Below are 26,458 nucleotides of genomic sequence, written 5' to 3'. Positions count from 1 at the left end.
CAGCCCCTCCTCACCCTAAGTGTCGATATATAAAAGCTATCTAAAAAGCCAGCATATCATAAAAATGTATAAAAGGAACAAAAACGACTCTCAATATCTAAAAGCAGGTTTTTCTTTAAAATATTCAGAAAAGCATGAAAGAGATTACCCTGTAAAATCCTTCTAAATGGGGTATTCTGGGGAGTTCTAGGTACAAATAATAAGGTCTCATTTTGGCCTTTGCTGGCCTCTTGCATTGACATTTCCACATTTGGAAGAACATATATCATTGGTTTTGGAACTTCTGGCTTGCTGGAATACTGACCCCTTATGAGTGTGGAATAATATCAGGAATCACTATTTCAGAACGGACTACTGCCTACTTTTCCTTTATACCAGTTTTTTCCCTCTTCTTTCCAATTTTCTTTGCTGTTTGCAAGTGAAATGTCAGGGTAGAAACACATGAGTTGTACCTTTCCTGTAATTCAAGGTTTAACTGGTAACTCTGCTTGATATGTCAGGATACACACTGGACTCCACTGTCCTGGCAAAGTCCCCTTGCCATATCTAATGATGTCCTCTTGCCTTGCAAGGACCTCTCTAATAAAAGTGTGGTGGATGAACTTTCTTTACGGTTGGAGGTCAGGCGAATTATCATTTTCAAGTGCCACGTTCAAAATGTTCTTGTGCTTTGCAGAAGCACACCCACAAACTGGGTGTTTGCTCTTGAAACCCCAATAACTTGTTTTAAAATTCAAGCAAGGAATAAACAATGAAATTGCCCACTCCCCTAAAATAGGGCAGGACAGGCACCACACTGCAGTGCCTGCCCAGTGGGCAGACACAAATTCATTGTTTACCACCGATGGCTCTGGCTAAGACTCTGTCACCAGAAATCCAGTGGATCTCCCACCTCTAAATGGTATGGGGTAATTACAAGTTTTGTGAGGCAGAACCAATGGCAAGTTTTGACACTACTTCGGAGGTACCACATTCTAAATGACTGCCTAAGTTTTTAGATAGGGTAACTCAATGTTATGCTTTGGTGTTTACATTTAGATTGTGTTATGCCTGTATGAATGTTATATGTGCTTTCTCTCAAGTATGTTTTAAGTGATAGCCACAGGTGAGCTGAGATAATAGAATGCTGAGGTCCTGACTGAAAGCTGTTTGTGACAATTTATCAAAGGCAGTTACATATTAGTGTTGAGCCAAATACTTGAGGGAACTGTACACCAAGCCTCCTGAAACTTTTTCATGCAAGATTATTCCAATGTAAGTAATCGAAGGGGTTCAAAGCTCCTAGATTATTGATGCAGATTCCTTAGAGCACACATCTTATATTAATGTGGGACTGGGATGTGAGAGGTGGTTGTTGTGATCACAGGTGAACCAACTGGATTGTGACCTAAGCCACATAAATAGAAGATATTATCCTCGATGATCCAATGGGCAATGCTGGATATATGAGAAAATTAAAGGTGGAGAATGTGTGTTCCATAGAATGGATAACACTCATAGTATCAAGGAATAGGATCAGTATGGGGCAAAGGTAATCTCACTGCAATGCTTCCAAGAGGGAAAAGTGGAGCTAAAGACGTTTGAGCTTAAGGAGCTGCAAATTTCTATTTAGTAAGAAAGCTTTCATATCTCCTCTGACTACTACCCACAGAGTTTCAAAAGAATAATGAAATCAAGGGGCCACATATTTCTGGTGAATTAGTTCTTATATTTCAATTTATTTTATCATCTTACACTAAATGTTACGTTGTTCTAAATTGTGCTATTTTGTCTTATGCTCTAGTATGTTATGTTATTTTATGTTCTGTTATGTTATGTGATCTTAACTTATCTGTATTTATAAAGCACACTTGTTCGTCCTGGCCTTTTTGCAGGGCTAACACCAAACGTTTTGCCTTCTTGCTCCTATTTTTTATTACCTGTTTTTGTTGGCTTTAGGACTCTGGGCACTTTACCACTGCTAATCAGTGATAAAGTGCATATGCTCTCTGTGTACATTGTAATTGTGATTGGCTTATCCATGATTGGCATATTTCATATTTACTTGTAAGTCCCTAGTGAAGTGCACTGTGTGTGCCAAGGGTCTGTAAATCAAATGCTACTAGTAGGCCTGCAGCACTGATTGCCCCACCCACATGAGTAGCCCTGCAAACATGTCTCAGGCCTGCCACTGAAGTGTCTGCTAGTGCAGTTTTAAACTGCCATGTTGACCTGGCAAGTGGACCCACTTGCCAGGCCCAAACCTTCCCTTTTTATTACATGTAAGACAACCCTAAAGTAGGCCCAGTTTAGCCCCATGGGCTGGGTGCAGTGTATTGGAAAGGTAGGACATTTGCTGGTGTGTTTTACATGTCCTGATAGTGAAATACTGCTAATTTCGTTTTTCACTACTGCAAGGACAAACTCTCCCATAGGTTATTATTAGAGCTACCTTGGGTTCCCTGAGCTCAGGATTAAAAAACACATCTTGCTGTGAAGGTGTTTTTTAAATTGTGTGTTTGAAAATGCAACTTTTACAAAGTGTAATAAAAACAATTGATGGACAGAACGCAGAACAATGTCATACATTCACCCCAGTACAGAGATCGGGGCCTTTGTTTGTTTGCTCCCAATGCCATTCCAGTTTGAACCCAGCCATATGCAAATCAGTCTTTACCCTGCTCCCTGTGGGAACAGTCCAGCTGGAACTGCCAGACCAGGTCCTCCCTGGACTGGGAACAAGCATCTTAGGACCGGTTTCAAGGTTTCACCCCTCATCAGCCAGGCTAGCTTGTCTCTAGTGGTATGGAGATCATGGGACCCACGTCTGGGCATACCTGTCCCACTTGGGGTGAAAAATGCAAAAAGAACAATTGATGGACATAATGCAGAACAATGTCATACATTCACCCCAGTACAGCGATATGGGCCTAAGTACATAATTTGTTTTGCTTCTCGTGCCATTCCAGTTTGAACCCAGCCATATGCAAATCAGTCTTGACCCTGCTCCCTGTGGCAACAGTTGAGCCCAAACTGCCAGGCCAGGTCCTCCCTGGACTGGAAACAAGCATCTTAGGACCAGGTCTGGGGTTTCACCCTTCATCAGCCAGGCTAGCTTGATTACAGTGGCATGGAGAGCACGGGACCCACGTCTGGGCATACCCATCCCACTCTGGGTGAAAAATAGAAAAAGAGCAATTAATGGACAGAATGCAGAACAATGTCATACATTTACCCAAATACAGAGATTTGGACCTAAATCCATTGTTTTTGTGCTCCCCATGCTATTCCAGCTTGAACCCATCCATTTACAAATCAGTCTTGACACGGCTCCCTGTGGGAACAGTCCAGCCCAAACTGCCGGGCCAGGTCCTCCCTGGACTGGAAACAAGCATCTTAGGACAAATTTCAGGGTTTCACCCCTCATCAGCCAGACTAGCATGACTCCAGCGGCATGGAGAGCATAGGACCCACATCTGGGCATACCCGTCCTACTCTGGGTAAAAAATGCAAAAAGAACAATTGATGGAAAGAATGCAGAACAATGTCATACAGTCACCCCAGCACAGAGATCTGGGCCTAAATCCATCATTTTGTTGCTCCCCATGCCATTCCAGTTTGAACCCAACCATATGCAAATCAGTCTTGACCCTGCTCCCTGTGGGAACAGTCCAGCCCGAATTGCCAGATCAGGTCCTCCCTGGACTGGAAACAAGCATCCTAGGACCGGTTTCGTGGTTTCACCCCTCATCAGCCAGGCTAGCTTGACTCCATTGGCATGGAGAGCACGGGATCCACATCTGGGCATACCCGTCCCACATGGGGAGAAACATTTCTGGACTGTTTCCATGAGGCACAGGGTCAAGACTGAACTGCAAATGGCTGGGTCTAAACTGGGGTGGCATGGTGAAAAAAAGAACAATGGATTTAACTCAGAACTAGTGACTGGGGGAGAATGTTTGATTTCCCTGCATTCCATCTATCATCTGTGTGTGTTTCGCTTTCTCATCCTAAGTGCACCAGGTGTTCCCAGACGTGGGTCCCGGGCTCACTGTGCCACTGGATTCAAGCTAGCCTGGTTGATAAAGGGGAATGATGCCAAAACCGGTCCCAGAATGCCTGTTTCCAGTCTACGGAAGACCTGGCTTGGCAGTTCAGTCTGGACTGTGCCCATGAGGCAGAGGGTCAAGACAGATTTGCATATGGTTGGGTCTAAACTGGGGTGGCATGGTGAGCAAAAGAACAATGGACTTAACCCAGATCTATTGACTGGAGGAGAATGTTTGATTTGCTCTGCATTCCATCAATCATCTGTGTTTTTTTTTCTTTCTCGCCCCAAGTGCACTGGGTATGCCCAAACAGACGTGGGTCCCGGGCTCACTGTGCACGGGATTCAAGCTAGCCTGGCTGTTGAGGGGTGATGCCCCGAAACCAGTCCCAGGATGCTTGTTTCCGGTCCAGGGAAGACCTGGCTTGGCAGTTCGGTTTGGACTGTTCCCATGAGGCATAAGTCCAAGAGTGATTTGCATATGGCTGGGAATAAACTGGGGTCACATGGTGTGCAAAAGAACAATGGATTTAGCCCAAATCTTTTGACTGGGGGAGAATGTTTTATTTGCTTTGCATTCCTTCCATCATTGGTATGTCTTTTGCAATCTCGCCCTAAGTGTGCCCTGTATGCCCAGATGTTGGTCCCGGGCTCAATGTGCCACTGGATTCAAGCTAGCCTGGCTGATGCCCCAAAACTGGTCCCAGGATGCTTGCATCCGGTCCAGGGAGGACCTGGCTTGGCAGTTCGGTCTGGACTGTTCCCATGAGGCACAGGGTCAAGACTGATTTGCACATGGCTGGGTCTAAATAGGGATGGTGTGGTGAGCAAAAAAACAATGGATTTAACCCAGTTATATTGAATGGGGGAGATTGTTTGATTGGTTCTGCATTCCGGCCATCATCTATGTTTCTTTTACTTTTAGAAAGTGGGCATTTTCTTGCTTACCATTCTGTGCCTCTGCCTGCCTGTGGATTCCACTTCTAGTTTAGACTGGCAGATGGGCTGCTTGTGCATTCACTCGAGACAGTCACACAAAGGGGGCCGAGGTGTGCCCTGCATATCCTGATTGCCTATCACCAGGGTGATGGGCCTTCCTGAGCTAGAGGAGTCGTCACTGACACCTGAATAGAACTGTACCTGTTCTCTCACAATGGTGTCTCCACCCCTGTGTAGTGTGTCTGGAGCCAGGACAGGGCAATGTTGGATTTGTGCTCTAAAAAGACTAAACTCTAAGCGAAATAGGGTATAAGTAGTGGACCTGTAACCCCACATTTTTAGAACACTTCCGGATCAAGAAGAAATCCTTCAGAGAAGAAGAGCAGGAAAACTGTTGGGGGGGAACTGCCACTCGGGTTGTTGCTGTGTTGTGCTGGCCTGCTTCTTGATACTTCTGTCTTGGGCAGTGGAAGGACTGGACTGTGCTTTCTTATCCTGCTTATCAAGGTTCTCCAAAAGCTTGTGTATGCTTGCCTCCTGTTGGAAGTCTCAGGGCCACAAAGACTATATCTGCAACTCCCCTGATCTCTTCTGGGAGATCTGACCTGCCAAGTGGTGCCATCTCCAGTTCTGGGCCCTTGGAGATGGTTTTGCTGCTTCAAGAACTGAAAATCCACACTTTGCCCTTCAGTGCCATTTTTCCCGCCGCAAGCTTGCTGTGTGGTTGAAAAATCAACACATTGCCACGGTGCGGCCAAAAAATGGATGCAGCACCTGTTCGTGGCTGGAAGAACCGCCACAGCTCGAGTTCACAGCACCATGTGTTTGATGTCCGAAACCCCTGCTTCGATTCCAACGCAGGCCTTGCTGTGCAGCTCAAGGAATTCATGCATCACCTGCTCGCGGCTGGAAGAATCAACTCAGTGCCTATTTCACCACCGCTGCATGAACCCCAGCGCATCCAAATTTTCCACGCATCACAACTGTGCGCCAAGTTTGCAGCGCATTGCCCCGCAGTAAGGAGCCGCTTTCAGAATTCAATGCTTCGCTTCTCCGCGCAGTATGAAATGAACGTAGCACTTCTTCTGTATCTAGCAGAATTGACAGCTCCATTCACCTGGGACTCTAGAATCAGCGCATCGCTGGTGTTGTCTGATGCTTGCCTCCTTTGCAGCGGTTTTTCGTCTCTGATTTTGACACATCAAAATTACTTTGTGCTTAAATCAACACATCTATAGAGTTCTATGGACTGAATTGCTTAAACCTTTAAAAGGTAATATCTTTGCTTATGTATGTTGGATTTTTGTTGTTTTGATTTTGTTTAGCCTAGATAAAGATTGGTTATTTTGCAAAACTGGTGTAGTGTCCATTTGTAGTGCTTTCACTGTGCTACTGTGTGGTTTATGTACAAATGCTTTACCCATTGCCTTTGAGATAGGCCTGACTTCTCGTACCAAGCTACCAAAGGGGATGAGCAGGGGTTATCTTGGGTGTGTAACTCCCTTATCCGTACTAGAAGGAGGGTTCCTACTTGGACAGGGTGCATACCACTGTCAACTAGAGACCTCCATTTCTAACACCACTTATAGCAAATGTTCATGGCACTACGAATAAATACTCCCATTATACTTAAAACTAAGAAAGACCTGGGGATGAGTTAAATCTTCTTTGAACAATGATGCTTTAAATTGTTTCTTGATGGACGCAAGATAGATTGACAGTTGCAATCTACTGGTTAATGAATTTCATTTTTAACAACGACTGTGTACTGTGTAAAAACCCAAAAGGAAACAAAAAGGTTCATAGTTTAGTATACGTTTTAGACATGGCTTAAGATGACATTAGACATTTAGATGTGGTTGGAATTCAGAATAGTGGTACAGGAGCCTCGTTATCACAAAACAGATGTGGTTTAGAGGTGGCTGATGTCTGTGGAGCTGAATGGTTATTCATCTTTCAGTTACCTCCGTGCATTAGATCATCTGGTATAATGCCATAGAATGTCACTTACTAAGAGCTGAGCAAATTTCAGGTGTCACTCATCTCTGAGCTGTTTAAATGTACTGGGACGAGGACAAATACTAAGATACTTATTGATATAATGTGATATGGTTGTGGGTGGCTAAGACATTCTTAGTGGGAAAGGCAGACACGTTCATGTTCAGTTCTGTTCTCTGATATTAAAAAAAAACATAGTTGGATTGTACATAGTTTCTGTTGTGAATTAAATGCAACGATAAATACCCAAACATATTGTGTTAATTGTGATTGAATATAAATGTGAGAATTGTAAAGTATAGCCTTCATTGTGCGAAACGCTACACTACCGAATAACTATCACGCTAAACTCAGACGTAACTATAATATGCATACCACAAATTCTGGGCTTTTGGCGTGATTAACTGAGAAATTGGCAACAACATGTAGGAAGTGGTGCTTCAGCACCGATTTCTGCCTGATTTGTAACTTTTCCCGTCTGCTCTTCCACTGCACTGCACCACAGTTCATCCGTAGGTGAAATCGGGACTGGATAAGCTTTTTTTACCACCGGTCACAACTCCGGCGTGCTGGAGCTCTTAAAAGCCGGGTTTGAGAGCCCTGGACCGGCCCTGGTGGCTCTGTCATTTTCTCCAGCACCCCCAGGTTAATTGAAGCAGGCACAGGGAGAAGTAAGGTAGAGGGAAAGTGATCAGAGAGAGAGACGAGAGAGAAGGAGGGAGAGAGAGAATGAATGAATAGAAAGAGCGATTGCTCAGCAGTGGGGCTAGTCTGAGCCTTTTTGCAGGCCCACGGGGTGAAATGTTCATAGATGAAAATATGAGGCTTGCATGCGATGTTCACCCAAAACCGCTGTTAGCCGCTGAAACAGTATTATGTGTAAAACTTCCATTGGGGGGTCCTCTTCGGTAATCTATTTGCCAATTGTCCCCTTAGGCCATAATATGTACTCAGACACAGAAGAAGCTGTATACTTCCTATTGGTAGGTTTTCGAGAACAAAAGTAAGTATTTTCTGGTATTCCCTTGCACTGCAATATAATGTCTTCTGATATAAAATAAGGGCTTGGGTTGACTTGGCATTTGGAAACCATGAAAGTGAGACCCTTATCCTCTTTCATTTAGCAATATCCTTTGTATATAATAAGGGAAACTCTCTAAGTGTGATGTATAGGTCATTGAATTCAGTGAAAGCGTGGGCTAATTGGAAGAGTGGAAGAAAGTAATGTAAGAAGGAATTTAACATTGGGCACAAATGGCAGTTGTCCCTCATTTAAATCACTGCTCTCACGTAGATTGCACTCAGGCCAGGGTTTCACGCATGCACAGGTTGTTCCAAGTAATATCTTGAGGAACTTATGCAGCAAAATCAGTTAACAAAATGGAGTACTGTATAACAATACTGACACGAAGTGACAACCAGAAAAGTGCAAGTGAGGATATATACTGTGCGCAAGAACAAAGAAATCTCAACCAATAGGGCACGAAATGTAATAACTAAGAATAGGAGTTCAGTTCAAATCGGATATTCAAGTTCTACAATAGTTCTTTTATTATACGTATATGGTTAAGACATAATATTCAACATTTTGACCCCTAAAGAAATCAATAGTTGGGGTCTTCTATAGGACATGAGTAGCAACCTGAAAGGAAAGTAGGACTTGTCAGGGTCACAGTGAAGATGATATCTGTAAAAAGTAAAAAAAGAAGAAAGGCATATCCATAGGTTGCTCACCTGATACAAATGAAATACTGCCTAGCAAGCGAAACCATCAAATGGAAAATCAATATGCCTATATCAAGAAGGAACTTCTATTATGTCACGATAAATGGACAACGAAAACCTAGTCTAAAAAGGTCCACATGTTTTAATCATCATGAACTATACACAAAGGCAAGGCTACCAAAGCACCAATCAATGAAGCCTATGGTGGCAAGCATATCTGCTAAGAAAGATAGGGCCGCCAACGAAGGAAACAGAGACCCAGTCATGAAAACATATTATATCAAGAAATGGTGTGAGGTTAAGCGAAGGTCCTCTGGTAAAGTCCCAAAAACTTCCTATGTGGTGATTCACAAAGACACACGTGCACGTTCATCAAAAAAGAGCCCAGCTTCATGAAATGGAATGGCCAAACTATTTAGCTATATCTTTCCCATTCCATTCCATGATGCTGGATACAATATGTTCTGACAACTGGGGATCTGTTTCTTTGCACGTAAAAGAGATGTCAAAGTATCCTTGTCACACAGTGTGCTTGTCAACAATGTCAATATGTAACACTAATTGCTTGTTTTGTTTAGGCCATGTGTATAAAATATTTCTATGCTCACTACTAAAGAATAATATTTCTTCGATATTGCAACTGCCCAGGTTCTAATGTACTTGACCTAATACTATCAATTTACTATGGTGCCTCTGTGGTCGTGTTCCATATAACTGACTATAAGTGGTGCATTATCTCTTTCATTCTTAATAGATGAGAAATTCTTCCAAAAGCATTTTTCTCTCCTGAGGAGTGGTATACCAACCAAACATCGCTCTGATATGGAAAGAGGTCCCAGCACAGAGATAGGTGTAGTTTGTTGATAGTTGGTTGATATTCCCTATCCAGAAGAGGAAGCAGGTAACCCCATGCAATGACCAGGAAACTGGGAGGGTCAAGCGAAAAGAAGCATTTATAAAGAAAATGCACACATTCTGGGATATTTGAATTGCCAATACCTACAATGCAGAAAATAGATATCAAGGAGAGTGCTTAGCATTTAAAATGGGATCTTTTGGAGCTCCAGGCAAAATGAGAGTCAGATGGTCAGATTTGGTGAGACACAGAAGATTGTCTCATTCCTGAAGGCATGCACCATGAGGCATAGCCAAATGAATGTAGCTACTTTGAGAGTGGCTTGCATTATGGTGTAACCAAAGACCCCCCCCCCCCACCCCCTGCTTAGGCTAATCTGAAGTTGCTGATATGGCTCAGTGCTAACCTTTGTTTTGTTTCTCAAGCTAACTCAAAAGAGTCCCTTGTTTGGACACAATGAAATAATTAATAATAGGTATGGTGTGGGTTCTGACATCTTCTCGATCCCTCCTTGGCATTCCAGGTCTTGTAACTCCTTCTCAACCATGGGGCGGAGATGAAATGGGACACGCCTATGCCTGAGTGCCTTGGGCTTGATGGTCTTGTCGATGTCAAGTTACCTTGTAGTCCTTGAGCTTTCCCAGCCCTTGGAATAGTTGAGGGCACTCATTGAGCAGTTCTTCTGCGCACGAGTCGGGTATTTGCTTTGCAAAAAACACGAGCTCCAAGTATTTCGTAGTGTGGCAACCGAGCAGCGTGCCCTTTTTGCCCTCTGTGATGTGAAACCTGGCCCTGACGACGTGGTCGAAACTAGCGACATCAACCTCAACTGTGCCTAACAGCGGTAGGGACTCCGTACTTCCGTACGGGAAGATTCTGGCTGAGTTAGGGTTGAGAGGAGGACAGGGGGGTGGAGTCCATCACGTTCATAGAATGCCCCGGGGTCAATTAGGGCCTGAATCGGGATGTTATTGACACACACGGGGCACCTCAGTGGCGGGTGTCTCTTGTGACCATAGTGTCCAGCAAAAGAGATTATGAAGACGTCATCATCATCATCCTCGAAATGTGCTTTGGCCCCTTGAGTGGGGTTGCCCCCGTGCCAGCAGGGTCTTCGAGCGTCAAATGGCGAAGGGTCATGGTGGGTCCTCTCGAGCTACCTCCTCTCCACTGCCCTCTTCCACCCTGGCAAACACTGGGCATAGTGGTTGATCTTGCTGCATCTAGAACATGTTTGCCCTTTCGCCGGGCAGAGGTCTGTTGGGTTGTGGTCAAAACTGCAGTACCTGCACTTTTCGGGGCATTTCCCTGGGGTATTTTGCAGTTGAACGGGGGCCGGGTGCCATTTTCTGGCATCTATCGTTTCCACTTTAATGGCACTTGTCACCGTGGCCAGTGATGTATTGGCATTCCTGGTCCTGGCTGCTTCCATTTCATCTGCCCGGCTGTTGGAGTGTTTGTGTGAGCGTGCAAGGACCAAGATTATGTCCAATGACATCCCTGGTTGGCAGAGTATTTGGCTTCGAAGTGCAATGGATTTACAGTCCTGAATGATCTGTGCATGTATCTTCTCGTGTTGGTCGATGTTCGCGCATGTGTGTGCAAGCTTCCGTAGCCGGGCATAGAACATATCCACTGACTATGCGTCCGTCTGTTTGGCTTGATGCAGTTTGAAGCGCTTCATAGTTGGGATTCATCTGTTGGTCAAAATGCTTATTTAGGGCTTCCATAGGGGAAACCACCTTTACAACGCAACTATTACATCGCACTACACTTACAACGCAGGCATTACAACGGAACATCCTTTGCAACGCATGACACTACAACGCATACCAATACAACGCATGACACTACATCGCATGTCACTACAACGCAGGCATTACAACGCATACCATTACAATGCATACCATTGGAGTTAGAATAGTAATTTTTAACCCCTACACTATCCAACACTTACCCTACTGTTGCACCCCCTGGAGTTAGAATAGTAATTTTTACCACTATACTATCCAATACTTACCTTAAATGCAATGTAACAGTATGCGTTGTAATGGTATGCATTGTAAAGGTAGTATGCGATGTAATGGAATGCGTTGTAAAGGTAGTTTTTTAAAATGCGTTGTAGTGTCATGCGATGTAATGGAATGCGTTGTAGTGGATGTTGCGATGTAAAAATTGCGTTGTAAGTGCATGCATTGTAAAAGTATGCGTTGTAACGTCATACATCCTTCCATAGCGGTGTCGTAGTCTCCATCTTCATCGGTGTCAGGCAGTGTCTCAAAAAGTTCATACAGTTCATCGCCCCAAATTGCATCAGTAATGATCGTTTCCCCTTCCCATCTGTTTCTCGTGTACCCCGAAAATAGTGGTTGAGAAGGCCTGGCCATAGTTCCCAACGAGGTGCAGCTGTGGCGGGGACAGCTAGCTGGCTGAAAGGTGGTAGTGGGGTGACAGAGGTGCTCGGGTACGGCACAGGAGGTACTTGTGCCATCACTGGTGGTGGAGGAGGTGGTGGATCCACCATGGGCCCTGTGATCCTAGCAGAGGTGGGTGGTTGCATGCACACTGTTCACTTGCCCCAACTCTTCACTGCTACTGGTGTTTCCTGGTCTCAGTATTGGGTTGCCCAGGGCGTGTGGGCAAAATTATGTCTTTAGTTTGTGGCCCTTATTTTTTTCTTCAGACCCTCTGCCCATCGACTATTCTCAGCACCCCCTGGGGCAAAGTCCTGGTTATAAGGTGCCTCTGACTGAGAAGGAGAAGTCTCTATGCCTCACAGTCAGTTCCTCCATTGTGGACAGTGGTGTATTTGCTGTGTTGTTTTCTTTTTCCTGTTTCTGTGTGTTGACTCCCACAGGGAACCGTCATGGGACTGACCTGTTCTCTACTTTCCTCACCTGGATGTCAGCAGGCGATGAGGCCTCTTCTTGCAGAGCTGTCCGCCGGCAAGGATGTGGCCATCGCGGGGGTGGGGGGAGGACAACCATGCCCTTGGTGATGCAGCGTTTATAGAACGGGCCTCGGATCAGCTGGTAATCTCTGCGGGCTGGGACAGGTGCTCGGCAGGCCGGAGCTGCTCTGTGAGGGTCCTCCAACCGATGTCGACACAGCCAAGCCGGTTGTGGAGGCAGATGGAGCAGCCAGCCGGAGACAGGGCGATGCTGCCCTGGGGCACTGGCACTGCCTCCTGGGAGCAAGGCAGCAGCTGGATTGCAGTGAGGGATCAATACTCCCTCGTCACCAATGTGGCGAGCCGACCCTGGCGTCAGGTAGGCCCAAATCAGAGCGGCGATTGAAATAAGGCCCACTCAGTTATGTGCCATTCAGCAAGTGATTACTTGCGATCACTGCCCATTTATTTATCCCCTCGGACCGAGCCTGGTCACTAGAGGTGTGCAGAGATACACCTTAGGGGAGAGGCCGGGTGGCTCTCTGCGCCTGCGTCCATATTCCCCTTGTTGGGCAGTCAGATCGTCCATTTGGTTTCCATTAGCACCCTATATAAAGCCTGGATTTTAATTCCGCCAGCAGCACTCAGAGACTCCATAATTGGTATTTTTTTCAGTGATATCAATTTTAGAACAAAATCTCTAATATATAAATATTTTTAAAAGTTCTGCTGCATTATTCCATATTTACACTGCAAAGCGGAAACAGTGCTAAAATGGCCATCTGAGAAAAGATTGCCATGGTGGAGAAGTGTGGCTCAATGGTTAGAGCTGCAGACCCTGATGCAGAGATGCGGGACCAGGGTTCAATTCCCCCCTCGGCGGCTCTTGGATTCAATTTCCCTGGACCTGATAATTCTCGCCTCGGTGCCTATTCTAATCATGGGTCCCACTGTGCAACTCTGGGCAATAGCTTGCCTAATCTCCACAACGGCCCCCACAGCGCTAGGATGCCTGGCTTCACCTTGGGGGGTGCCCAGGAGTCGACATCTCACAGGAAAACCAGGAAGGGTTCCACAGCGGTATGAAAACAGCGCTACGAGACCTCTGGGTAGAAGTGCGCTATATAAGTACAAATACATTTACATTTTACATTGCCTGGTTTCCATATCCCCGCCCTTCTCCATGCCACACAATGTTCATGATGGAAGACTAGTGGGTGCTGAGAGAATCCCCCTGTCAACAAACTCTAGCTGGACACAAATACAGCGAATGGTAACAGTAACAGTAGAGCGGACCAAATGACAAGACATGCTCCGTTCAACAACTCTTTCGACGCAGTCAAAGAAAATCCGCATGTGTATCTGGAACATCAATGGCCTGTCGAATAAGATAGAAGACCCAATGGCATTAAACTATTTAACATCGTTTGACCTGATATTACTACAAGAAACCTGGGAGGACCAGGCATTTGAGCTTCAGGCCTATACGTCACAATTTGTCCCAGCCATAAAGGGGTCCGATTTTGGCCATCACTCAGGGGGGCTGATGATATTTGCCTCAATAACTACAATAGGACCAATCTCGTCAGTAGAGGCACAAATCGATGCTCCAAGCGCCATACGGGGGTAACAATAACACTCAAGTTTAGTAGGAAAGACCAGCCTATCACAATAATCAACATCTACGTGCACCCTAGACATAGATTAAAAGCTGCAAAAGAGCTAGGGGAAGAGCTGAAAAGGGTAATGGAAAAGCGGGAGACAGATCACATCATCCTGGAAGGCGACTTCAATCTTTACCTTATTGGGTCTGGACCTGAGGATGAACTGGCACAAGAATTAACCGCTGCATGAGGGATACCGAATCAGGGACCAGCATATTCAAGCAAACCAACAAGATGTTCGACTAAGGAACTTGAACATCTAAATATGAGAGCCCTAAATGGTCACATTAGGGAGGATAACCCGCCGGTTCCAACATTACACTCGACAAATACTTTTAACTACCTAGATTACAACCTTAACCATGTTCCATAACACTGACTCTTTCAGAATAGGCAACAACGAATACAGCGATCACTTACTTTAGGAAGTGATATTAAAAGCAAACTCTGCATATCCACTGGAGGCATGTAAAATATTTGCCACCGAGTTCACCACCGATAACAAATGAGTAAGGTGCGAGCCCAACACCATTGAGGAATTTTCAAACACCGCTAAAACACTTTATTGCCAAGGAAAAGACATGCTAATACAACCCGGAAAAGCCTGGGAGAATATTGGATTAAATCTTAGGGATAAATTTGCCATCAGGACAGGAATGAAACCGGGGGTTAAAAGCTGCGGTAACCTTGTGTTTGCTTTGTTCGCCCTAAGTTGGCAGGGTATGCCCAGATGTGGGTCCCTTGCTCACTTTGCCACTGGATTCAAGCTAGCCTGACTGATTGAGGGTGTTACCCAGAAACCGGTCCCAGGATGCTTGTTTCCAGTTCAGGGAAGACCTGGCTTGGCAGTTCGGGCTGGACTGTTCCCATGAGGCACAGGGTCACGACTGATTTACATATAGCTGGGTCTGAACTGAGGTGGCGAAGTGAGCTAAAGAAAGATGATGGATTCAACCCAGATCTGTGACTGGGGTGATTGTCTGAAACATTTCAGCGCTCCCTCGATCATCTCCTTGTGTTTGCTTTGTTCGCCCTAAGTTGGCAGGGTATGCCCAGACATGGGTCCCTTGCTCACTTTGCCACTGGATTCAAGCTAGCCTGACTGATTGAAGGTGTTACCCAGAAACCGGTCCCAGGATGCTTGTTTCCAGTTCAGGGAAGACCTGGCTTGGCAGTTCGGGCTGGACTGTTCCCATGAGGCACAGGGTCACGACTGATTTGCATATAGCTGGGTCTGAACTGAGGTGGCAAAGTGAGCAAAAGAACGATGATGGATTCAACCCAGATCTGTGACTGGCGGTGACTGTCTGAAAAGTTTCAGCACTCCGTCCATCATCTCCTTCTGTTTGCTTTGTTCGCCCTAAGTTGGCATGGTCCGCCCAGACATGGGTCCCTTGCTCACTTTGCCACTGGATTCAAGCTAGCCTGGCTGATGAAGGGTGTCACCCAGAAACTGGTCTCAGGATGCTTGTTTCCGGCTCAGAGAAGACCTGGCTTGGCTGTTCGGGCTGGACTGTTCCCATGAGGCACAGGGTCACGACTGATTTACATATAGCTGGGTCTGAACTGAGGTGGCGAAGTGAGCTAAAGAACGATGATGGATTCAACCCAGATCTGTGACTGGGGGGGAGTGTCTGAAAAGTTTCAGCGCTCCATCCATCATCTCCTTGTGTTTGCTTTGTTCGCCCTAAGTTGGCAGGATATGCCCAGACGTGGGTCCCTTGCTCACTTTGCCACTGGATTCAAGCTAGCCTGGCTGATGAAGGGTGTTACCCAGAAACCGGTACCAGGATGCTTGTTCCTGGTTCAGGGAAGACAAGGCTTGGCAGTTCGGGCTGGACTGTTCCCATGAGGCACAGGGTCACGACTGATTTGCATATAGCTGGGTCTGAACTGAGGTGGCGAAGTTAGCTAAAGAACGATGATGATTCAACCCAGAACTGTAACTGGGGTGATTGTCTGAAACATTTCAGCACTCCCTCGATCATCTCCTTGTGTTTGCTTTGTTCGCCCTAAGTTGGCAGTGTATGCCCAGACATGGATCCCTTGCTCACTTTGCCACTGGATTCAAGCTAGCCTGGCTGATGAAGGGTGTCACCCAGAAACTGGTCTCAGGATGCTTGTTTCCAGTTCAGAGAAGACCTGGCTTGGCAGTTCGGGCTGGACTGTTCCCATTGTTAAATGGTAGCGGCAGTTTCAGTCGATAACCTTTCAAGTATTTGCCCGGCGGTAATCGCCTCTCATACCACTCGATAATTTACCAATAAAAGAGGCAGGCGCCGGAGACTGGAAGGCAGGAAACAAGGTTTTATTCCGTCGGAGCAGAACACATCAGATCAGACAGCAAGGTATCGTCACGAGGTGCTCTAACTGCATCTCTGAGACCTGGTCTCTGATACACTGGTTTATTGCTTTATTACACATAGTATATTCTTGAGATTCCCTTGATGCCTGAAAGAACATCCCCTGAAGCCCCGGCTCAGATCCGATCCCACACATAGATACAGTAGAAGTTCCCACCCTACCCGCAGTGGGAGATGGCTATCGCGCAGCAGGGAATTCCGCTAATTCCCGGGGGTGTGTGCAACCGGCCGGGTCTCAGGGGGTAGGGGCTTTGATTCTACTGTAATCCCTTTGATGTGGGGTGTTTCCCTTACAGTAGGGGCAATAAACTGCATCCGCAGGGCTAGGCGATGGCCTGGGACCAGTTCAGACAATGGGGCGCAGAGGAAGGGGGTTATCAAAAGAGAGGCATGACCATGTATGGGTTGTCGGTCGGAAGTGGTTCCGTAGCAGGGTCGCGCAGAAGGAGAGGGTTTATGGCCTGTATGAGAGAGCGGGGGGTGGCCAGCGCGCGGGGGATGCTTGCAGCGCCAGGGGAAAGCGCTGGCGGTCGAGAGTGAGCGGGGAGAGAGTGGGGTGCCTAAAATGGCGGCCGTGCGTTCGCTTGTGCGCGGTGCTGGGGAGGGGCAAGATGGCGCAGATAATGTTCAGTTTGCGAGCTAAATTTCCACAGTCCTCCCTTTTAACATATCTCGCCAGCTTGTCCGGCCAATATTCGCCTTTGTTAGCCTTTCAGTTACAGTATCGTCAATGTTCGTCACACATTTTAAAGATACAGAGTCGTTTAGGGTAGGCAGGAGTAATCTGACACATTTGTACATTGTCTCATACAGTTTGATAAAGTAGGCGAGGAGGAAGTACATTCAAAGTTGCAGTATAGTCGTGTACATGGCTGGTGTTGTATGAATGTTACTATACAAAGTTACATTTTCTTAACTTCTCAGTGTACAGTCGGAAGTGATTGATGCAACATCATAAAAACTTGATAAGAAGATAGTTAATATAATAAGGTGGTTGGGAGAGGATTTTCAACTTTGACATGGGTTCTTCTTTCCAGTGTCCTTGTTTTATAAAGAGCTATCACTGGTAAGCTCTCATTGTTGTTCTTCTTTCGTTGGCACTGTTGAGCACCGGCGGTGGAACTAAGGTCCAGCTCAAATCCGATTTCTTCACGTGGCAGGGTGTGACCACTCACTGTTCTTTGATCACAGTCCTGTTCCTTAACACAGTTCACCACAGGTACTTTTGAGACAGGGTGCCGGCCTTTTGTTCCTCGGTAGTAGGTCAAAGTCATAGTCCAAATGAAGGAGGAAGAGAGAATGGGGTGGCATGGGATCGGATCAAAAATGCGGACCAAGGAGAGCAGAATCTTTTCAGCACTGGGCCCATCAATCGGGCCCGACGGGTTGAGACTTCAGGCACGCTGGTCAGTGAGCAGGGGCCTCGGTGTAGCCCTTCGCGCTCATCGTTCTGATAACGGTGTCTCGCCTCACACCCTTGTTGCTTCGTCGCTTCCCCCTTGGTCGATGTCATAGATGTTTTATGATCCGCAGCCAGACTGTGCGTCACGTCCGACCCCTCTCTTCCGATGGCTGCAGGTCATCCTTGAATAGGTTATAAGAAACGAAAGTCTTAGAGATCTTGGCAGGGAAGACATTTACATACTTCATTTCTCTCTCCCAACCACTGAGTAGTTGCGGAAATGCTCTTATCTGTTACTACATGATTGGTGCCTATTAACTCTGATGTTAATGTGCGTGTTACTAATCTATTAATTACTGCTGTGGTGCAGGGTTCTGTGGGTGTCCCTGTCCATCGTCTGGCTAGGTGTCGGTTTCTGCGCCTTATAATACGAGGTTTGGTAGTACCCGTAAGTGCGAGGTGCTACTGTCATGCGTTCATGAGTATCCTTTTCATACAGTAGGTGACCCTTTATCAGTTTAAAACAGGGCCATCAGTTGTTTCGTTCGGGATACTCTGAGACGGCTTAGTATAGGGCTGGAGTTATCTCTGGGAGAACAGGGTGCTTTAGACATTCTATTTCGGGCTAATTGGTCAGGGGTAATTCTGGGTGGTGGAGATGGTGTCCTTTAAGAACAAAAACCACTGACATATAGTCCCCGTGTTGAGGGTCAGATTGGGAGACATCAGTCGTCTTACCTGTCCTTTCCTTCTCAGCCGATTAGGCTTAACGTTCGCAGAAAGGAGAGGTAGTAATCGTGGTAAAGTATGGTCGTTTTTGTTTCTGTCAATTTTGTTCGAACACCACCGTGTTTGGGCCAATTATACACTTACCAAAGAGGTGTATGTCGTTAATTTATTCAAGAAGAAAGAGGACAAGAAAGAGCCTTTTGCGAGGGAGGGGGAGAGAGAGTGAGAGAGAGAGAGAGAGAGAGAGAGAGAGAGAGAGAGAGAGAGAGAGAGAGAGAGAGAGAGAGAGAGAGAGACGTGTGCATCAAGTAGGCTATTCTGGCGTACATACGACACAAAACGAGAGAGAGAGAGATGGGTAAGATAATAGGCCACTTGGTGCACACACAACATGGAGTAGCATGGGTCTGTTCCATGTAAGAAAACACAAGCGGGGAAAAGACATAAATTCGGTGATCACGTACACACAAATGCCGGATAGGGGGTGACAGTACATGCATCAAGATGGAGACTCAGGGCTGCGTTGAGCACGGGGACCTCTCCTTTCCTGTCCCCTATTTCCTACGCATGTGGCGTACCTTTAGCACTTTGTAGTTTATCTTAGGGGGTGTCTGACCCTTTATTCTCCTCCCTTTGATCGGTGGACAAACACTCCAATCATACAGTGACGCTCTCTTCAAGTGATCCAAACATGAAATGCATACACATTCATAGCGTATAATCGTAGTACACACGCACAATCATATCATACGGTTTTTCATGTTCCCAATGATGGTCTGTAATTTTACGCACTATCTCACAACGTTTGTCTATGTTTTCCCTGATATTGAACTCGGTGCGGTCCAGGTCCACTCCACTCTTCAGTCGGAACTTCGTCGTGACCTATAGAGGGGAAATAAGAGGGGAGGGGAGGTGCAGTATTCAAAATACCCCAGCGCGCGCAGACACGAAAGGTTCTACCTACCATGTACCAGGCTAGCCGCAGGGGTGGGTAATACCACGGACCCATTATTCTTTAGTTCGAGGCAAAGATGCTCTAGTTCATTCATCTCCTAAATTCGCGTTCCCTGGTCGTACATGTATTTCTCAATTGGTCGTGTATTATGGTGCAGGATACCATACCTTACATGCGACATGTACCTTAAGTTATAGTTCATTATTGATTCGACAATTCTTGGAAAAAGGGCAGGCGTGATGGGTACAAATTCCGTTAAACAAAAAGATTTTTAGGCAAATTGTGTCTGTATTATCTGTATGCTTTCGCTTAGGAGTAACAATCATTTATTTAAAAGAAAAAAACTTTCAACAACCCAGATGATTAGTCAAGACACTGATTTCGTAATTCCTTTTTAAGAAGCCCTTTATTTAAAACAATGTCAGTATGGAAGTACGGGCCTACAGCCGCCATAGACCGGCCACGGTGCGAGAGGCGTCGAGCAACATGAGCAACACTGGATTAACATAAAAATCGGTTCCCCCCTCTCCCCCACCGCCATGTGTGAAAGCATCGCATACATGTATATATATCTCTTTTTAACACGAATGTCACGTGACTGGAACGCCACAAGGAGTTGTAGGCCACTCCTACATCAGCGCCATCTTAGGGCGGGGTCGGGCCAGTGCACAGTCTAAGTCTTTCCATGAATTAGCAGTTGAACCAGAATCCCTTTCGGTAGTTCGAGAACTTTCGTTAGCGTCAACTTTGCGTCAGCATGGCGTCACTGCAACCCTGTAGCAATGCCACGGTTTGTTCTTAGGGCGGGGCAGCAGGCGGGTTCTTCCGCCGACGCTTTACTGTCTCACTGTATCAAGCGGAGGCAAGGTGGCTGCCGCCCGGGGGCAAAAAGAGCAATGGTGGTGGTTTTGTCCTTACCGGAAGTCCGCAGGAGTCGAACGTCAAATGACTCCAACCAATTCTGCAAGGCTGAGGGGAGCGTTCTGTCAAGGGTGGGGCCCATGCCCTAGCAAACAAGCTTTCGAGTCCAGAATTGTCTCACGGTGGGCCAGGCCTGGAACCGGAGGGGTCAACCGCCGGAGTTCAAGGGCAGCAGTAGCAGCAGCTCTTCGGTACAGTCACCGGAGAGGAGCCAGCAGCAGTAACAGCGGCAGTTCGGGTGGTACTGCCACCGGGGAGATTCCAGTAGCAGTGACGACAGCAGTTTGGATGGTATCACCACCGGGGTGGGTCCCCGATTACCTTGCTGCGGGGGCCCACTCCTCACGTCGGGTGCTAGCGGCAGTCCTGGTGAACCCGGTGCTTGGGTGGTTGCCTGGCGGCCGCGTGCAGGGGTGCCGGCTCAGCCGAACGGCGAATGAAGTGGCAAGGCGCAACTCAGCTGGCTGACGTGTGAAAGATGCGGTTTGGGGTGCCCTCATCTGCTGGCGAGCCTCCACCTGGGGAGGTGGGGGAGGCTCGTCCGCGTCGCCTCCCCCCGCCAGGGCACCCTCCGTTATTGAAGGAAGAAGTGACTGGGAAGACCCGCACAGCGTGCCAGGGTGAAATTCAGCAGGCCGATGAAAAAGATGGCTGGGTGCAGCTTAGCTGGCCGGTGAGTGAAAGACGGTTGGGTGCAGCTTAGCTGGCCGGAGAGTCAAAGACGGTTGGGTGCAGCTTAGCTGGCCGGAGAGTCAAAGACGGTTGGGGTGCCCGGCAGGCCTCCACCTGGGGAGGTGGGGGAGGCCCGTCCGCGTCGCTTCCCCCCGCCAGGGCACCAGCCCTCATTAAAGAAAGAAGAAGAGAAAGCGGAAAGGCCCGCACAGCGTGGCGGGCTCCGCCTTGGTGTTGCCAGAACTTCGGCGCTTCGTATAGCCTCCGGCCTATTCGCACAATCGCTCGCCACTGATGTCAATGGATTTTTGCATGGCTTTTATAGCCCAAAGTCAACTAAGAGGGACCGCCCAAAACAGGCCAATGTTGCAATTTCGAGGAAGGAGAGGCGAGGACGGTGTCACGTGGACGTTAAGGCTTTGGGATGGAGGTTGCAGCAGACTGTCATGTAAATAGTTGTTTTAAAACGTGTTTTAACCTGTTTACCCTGTTGGTGTGTTTGTTATATCCTATAAGTTATTAAAATGTTATAACTACATTACTTCGTTGGAGTGTTTGTACATATTTGTAGTCTGATGACGAGCACAAGGAGGTTACTGTGCAATCGGAAAAATAACATAGCCCAATTGTGCGCGATCTAGCCCTAGTTCGGTGACGTCGATGGTGGGTGTCAGCAGGCTTCCGTTTGTGCGGGATTTTGTCATGCTTATTGGGCGGGGTGGGCAGTAGGGCAGACATGTTTAGGTAGCGAGAGTAATGGAGTCGGGCTACCTCGTGGTCGTCTCGACCGTGAGCTTGACTCCTTCCCTTGGTTTCATATGTCCCACAAAGGGCTAACTCCTAGCGTTATTTTAGTTTTTGTAAGGTCAAAAAGGATCCTACCAGTGCCTTTACTATCTTGTCGATTCCTGTTCGTTCATCCTTAGATAATCGATTCATTCTGGTGGACTCTTTCTTTCCCATCTCATGGTCATCTAGCGTTGTAGTCGACATTGGGTTCAGTACAAGAGGCTCAGCCGGCGCGGAGGCCGTGAGGGCCGAGGCCCCTGTACTGCTTTCGCTCGTGTTCGGGGGTTGAGGGTGTTGCACTACTGATTGGGAGGGTGCATACGGAGGGGGCATGTAAATGATCGGGGGACCTAACAGTAATTCGTCATTCGTTCGCTGCTTGGAGGACAACTCAGGGTAGAGCAAAGAAGGGGTCCTAACAGCGTACTGGCCTGAGGTTTCGGGCTCCTGTCTTAGTTTAGTTTCCCTTCTTTCCTTTATGTCTTCTTCTAACTTTCTAGCGGCAAGGTGAGCTGCCTTTCGTAATTCCTTTTCTGCTTTTACTTCTTCCCTCTTTTTCCGTTGCGTCGCTTCTTTGCGCCACATGCCAATACTGTCAAGCATAGTAGGCGTCGTCTTATTGCTACGCAGAGCTACTTCTAGCGCTTCTACCTTGTGGTCGTCGAAGGATCCCATCAGTGGCCACTGACTTTCGGGGTCCTTCTTGGTATATTTATGCCACAGCTTGCTATAAGCTACGGCGACTAGTCCATATTTAGTGAACATGTCCTTATTAGGGGTGCCTTCCAGTGGAGCCGGGTGGTTCACCTCTAATAAGCGGTCCGGGCAGAACCAACTACCAATCAGTGGGGAGAAGATAGGCATGACGGGTTTCAACGGGGACAAAAGTCAGCACTACCTATCTTTTCACTGCTTGCAAAGACTAGACAGAATATCTCTATTCTTCGTTATTTGTAAGCAGAGAATACCTCCAAAGAACCAATATCGAACAACTAGTGTTCGGACAATCAATCAATCAATCAATGGGGAGATAAAGATAGGCACGACGGGTTTCAACGGGGACAAAAGTCTGCGTTACCTACCCTTCACTATTTGCAAAGACTAGACAGAATATTCCTATTCTACGTTATTTGCAAACAGAGAATATCTCAAAAAGCACTATTCTTCAAAACAATCAATGTTCGGACAATCAATCAATGGGGAGATAAAGATAGGCACGACGGGTTTCAACGGGGACAAAAGTCTGCGTTACCTACCCTTCACTATCTGCAAAGGGAGAGAGAGAGAGTATTTCTACTCCTCCCCGTTTGTAGACAGCGAATATCTCAAAGAGAACAATCAATGAGCAATACTAGTATTCAAACAATCAATCAATTATTTCGCACTTTTGTCGTATTTCACGACCTTACCCGGACCGCGTGGACAGTTTCTCGTCTTCCGCCTCCAGCGCCCGATCGTCCTCTATTCTCCGTATTTGCCGCGGCACTCCTGATGGTTCCCAGTCAGGACCGTAGATCACTCGAGAGAGGTCTGCTCGGAACCAGTGAAGTTCGGATGATCGGCTGCCAGACGAGGGTCTATTGGGCAGGAGCTCTCCCGATCGTTGCAGTCGTTCACTCTGTCGTCGGGACCTCTCCCACTGGATCCACGTGTCGCTGATGGGCCCCACGTTTGGGACGCCAATTGTTAAATGGTAGCGGCAGTTTCAGTCGATAACCTTTCAAGTATTTGCCCGGCGGTAATCGCCTCTCATACCACTCGATAATTTACCAATAAAAGAGGCAGGCGCCGGAGACTGGAAGGCAGGAAACAAGGTTTTATTCCGTCGGAGCAGAACACATCAGATCAGACAGCAAGGTATCGTCACGAGGTGCTCTAACTGCATCTCTGAGACCTGGTCTCTTATACACTGGTTTATTGCTTTATTACACATAGTATATTCTTGAGATTCCCTTGATGCCTGAAAGAACATCCCCTGAAGCCCCGGCTCAGATCCGATCCCACACATAGATACAGTAGAAGTTCCCACCCTACCCGCAGTGGGAGATGGCTATCGCGCAGCAGGGAATTCCGCTAATTCCCGGGGGTGTGTGCAACCGGCCGGGTCTCAGGGGGTAGGGGCTTTGATTCTACTGTAATCCCTTTGATGTGGGGTGTTTCCCTTACAGTAGGGGCAATAAACTGCATCCGCAGGGCTAGGCGATGGCCTGGGACCAGTTCAGACAATGGGGCGCAGAGGAAGGGGGTTATCAAAAGAGAGGCATGACCATGTATGGGTTGTCGGTCGGAAGTGGTTCCGTAGCAGGGTCGCGCAGAAGGAGAGGGTTTATGGCCTGTATGAGAGAGCGGGGGGTGGCCAGCGCGCGGGGGATGCTTGCAGCGCCAGGGGAAAGCGCTGGCGGTCGAGAGTGAGCGGGGAGAGAGTGGGGTGCCTAAAATGGCGGCCGTGCGTTCGCTTGTGCGCGGTGCTGGGGAGGGGCAAGATGGCGCAGATAATGTTCAGTTTGCGAGCTAAATTTCCACACCATGAGGCACAGGGTCACGACTGATTTGCATATAGCTGGGTCTGAACTGAGGTGGCGAAGTGAGACAAAGAACGATGATGGATTCAACCCAGATCTGTGACTGGGGGTGAGTGTCTGAAAAGTTTCAGCGCTCCATCCATCATCTCCTTGTGTTTGCTTTGTTCGCCCTAAGTTGGCAGGGTATGCCCAGACGTGGGTCCCTTGCTCACTTTGCCACTGGATTCAAGCTAGCCTGGCTGATGAAGGGTGTTACCCAGAAACCGGTACCAGGATGCTTGTTCCTGGTTCAGGGAAGACAAGGCTTGGCAGTTCGGGCTGGACTGTTCCTAAGAGGTACAGGGTCACAATTGATTTGCACATAGCTGGGTCTGAACTGAGGTGGCGAAGTGAGCTAAAGAACGATGATGGATTCAACCCAGATCTGTGACTGGGGGTGATTGTCTGAAAAGTTTCAGCGCTCCATCCATCATCTCCTTGTGTTTGTTTTGTTCGCCCTAAGTTGGCAGGGTATGCCCAGACGTGGGTCCCTTGCTCACTTTGCCACTGGATTCAAGCTAGCCTGGCTGATGAAGAGTGTTACCCAGAAACCGGTACCAGGATGCTTGTTCCTGGTTCAGGGAAGACAAGGCTTGGCAGTTCGGGCTGGACTGTTCCCATGAGGCACAGGGTCATGACTGATTTGCATATAGCTGGGTTTGAACTGAAGTGGTGAAGTGAGCTAAAGAACGATGATGGATTCAACCCAGATCTGTGACTAGGGGTGAGTGTCTGAAAAGTTTCAGCGCCCCATCTATTGTCTCCTTGTGTTTGCTTTGTTCGCCCTAAGTTGGCAGGGTATGCCCAGACGTGGGTCCCTTGCTCACTTTGCCACTGGATTCAAGCTAGCCTGGCTGATGAAGGGTGTTACCCAGAAACCAGTACCAGGATGCTTGTTTCCAGTTCAGGGAAGAACTGGCTTGGCTGTTCGGGCTGGACTGTTCCCATGAGGCACAGGGTCATGACTGATTTGCATATAGCTGGGTCTTCACTGAGGTTGTGAAGTGAGCTAAAGAACGATGATGGATGCAACCCAGATCTGTGACTGGGGGTGAGTGTCTGAAAAGTTTCAGCGCTCCGTCCATCATCTCCTTGTGTTTGCTTTGTTAACCTAATTTAGGGTGGCAATCGTGCCGGAAATAAAAAATATCAAATGGGCAATAAACCAAACAGTAAGCTGGCTCCGCAAAGTGCTTCAAAACCTAGATCTGCAATGCAACCTGCGGAAACTGAAGGTTCTACTAAAAAAGAAGCAATGGGACAAAAAAGGCAAGAGAAAGAAAAACTATGGGCTAGGATACTCCATGCCGCCAATCTTGAGAACAGCGCCAGGTTCTGGCAGACGGTCAATAGACTACAAAAACCAACTCATCTAGGAATAAACTCTAATATAACAGAGGATACTTGGGCAGAACACCTACTCAGTCACTTCAACAATAAAATGCAAAAGGAGAACGAGATAGATGAAGAATTCAGGATCATCAAAGAAGTTAGAGGTATCACTTGCAGAAGAAAAATAACCCAACAGAACAAAGAAGTCATAAATAAGAACTGCTCCTTGATTATACAAAAGTGCCTGGGAGTAGAAACGGCAGAAGGCCAAGAATTATCACTGTTCTATAATGAAGAGTATCATGAAATAACCACACCACAGATCAAAAGACAAATAGCAAGGGGTAGGCTAGAAGGATCCCCAGGTCCCAACGGAATTCTTCCAATGCTGTACAAGCACAACGTGGATTACAGGAGCAAAGCACTAGCACCAGTCTTCAAGAACATACAATGCGCACATAGAATACCGGAGTCTTGCAAAGGATCGATAATTAGCGCCATCTTCAAACAGCGCCATAGGAATGATCCAAATAATTATCGACTAGCCACCCTAATCGACATTGAAGCAAAGCACTATGCGGGGATAATCTTGGAAGAACTAATATCTTCGGCCAACTGTATCATTCCAACAAACC

The sequence above is a fragment of the Triturus cristatus genome, chromosome 9 (assembly GCF_964204655.1).
Source record: "Triturus cristatus chromosome 9, aTriCri1.1, whole genome shotgun sequence".
Lineage (NCBI taxonomy): Eukaryota > Metazoa > Chordata > Amphibia > Caudata > Salamandridae > Triturus > Triturus cristatus.
Note: the sequence above shows the minus strand (reverse complement) of the source record.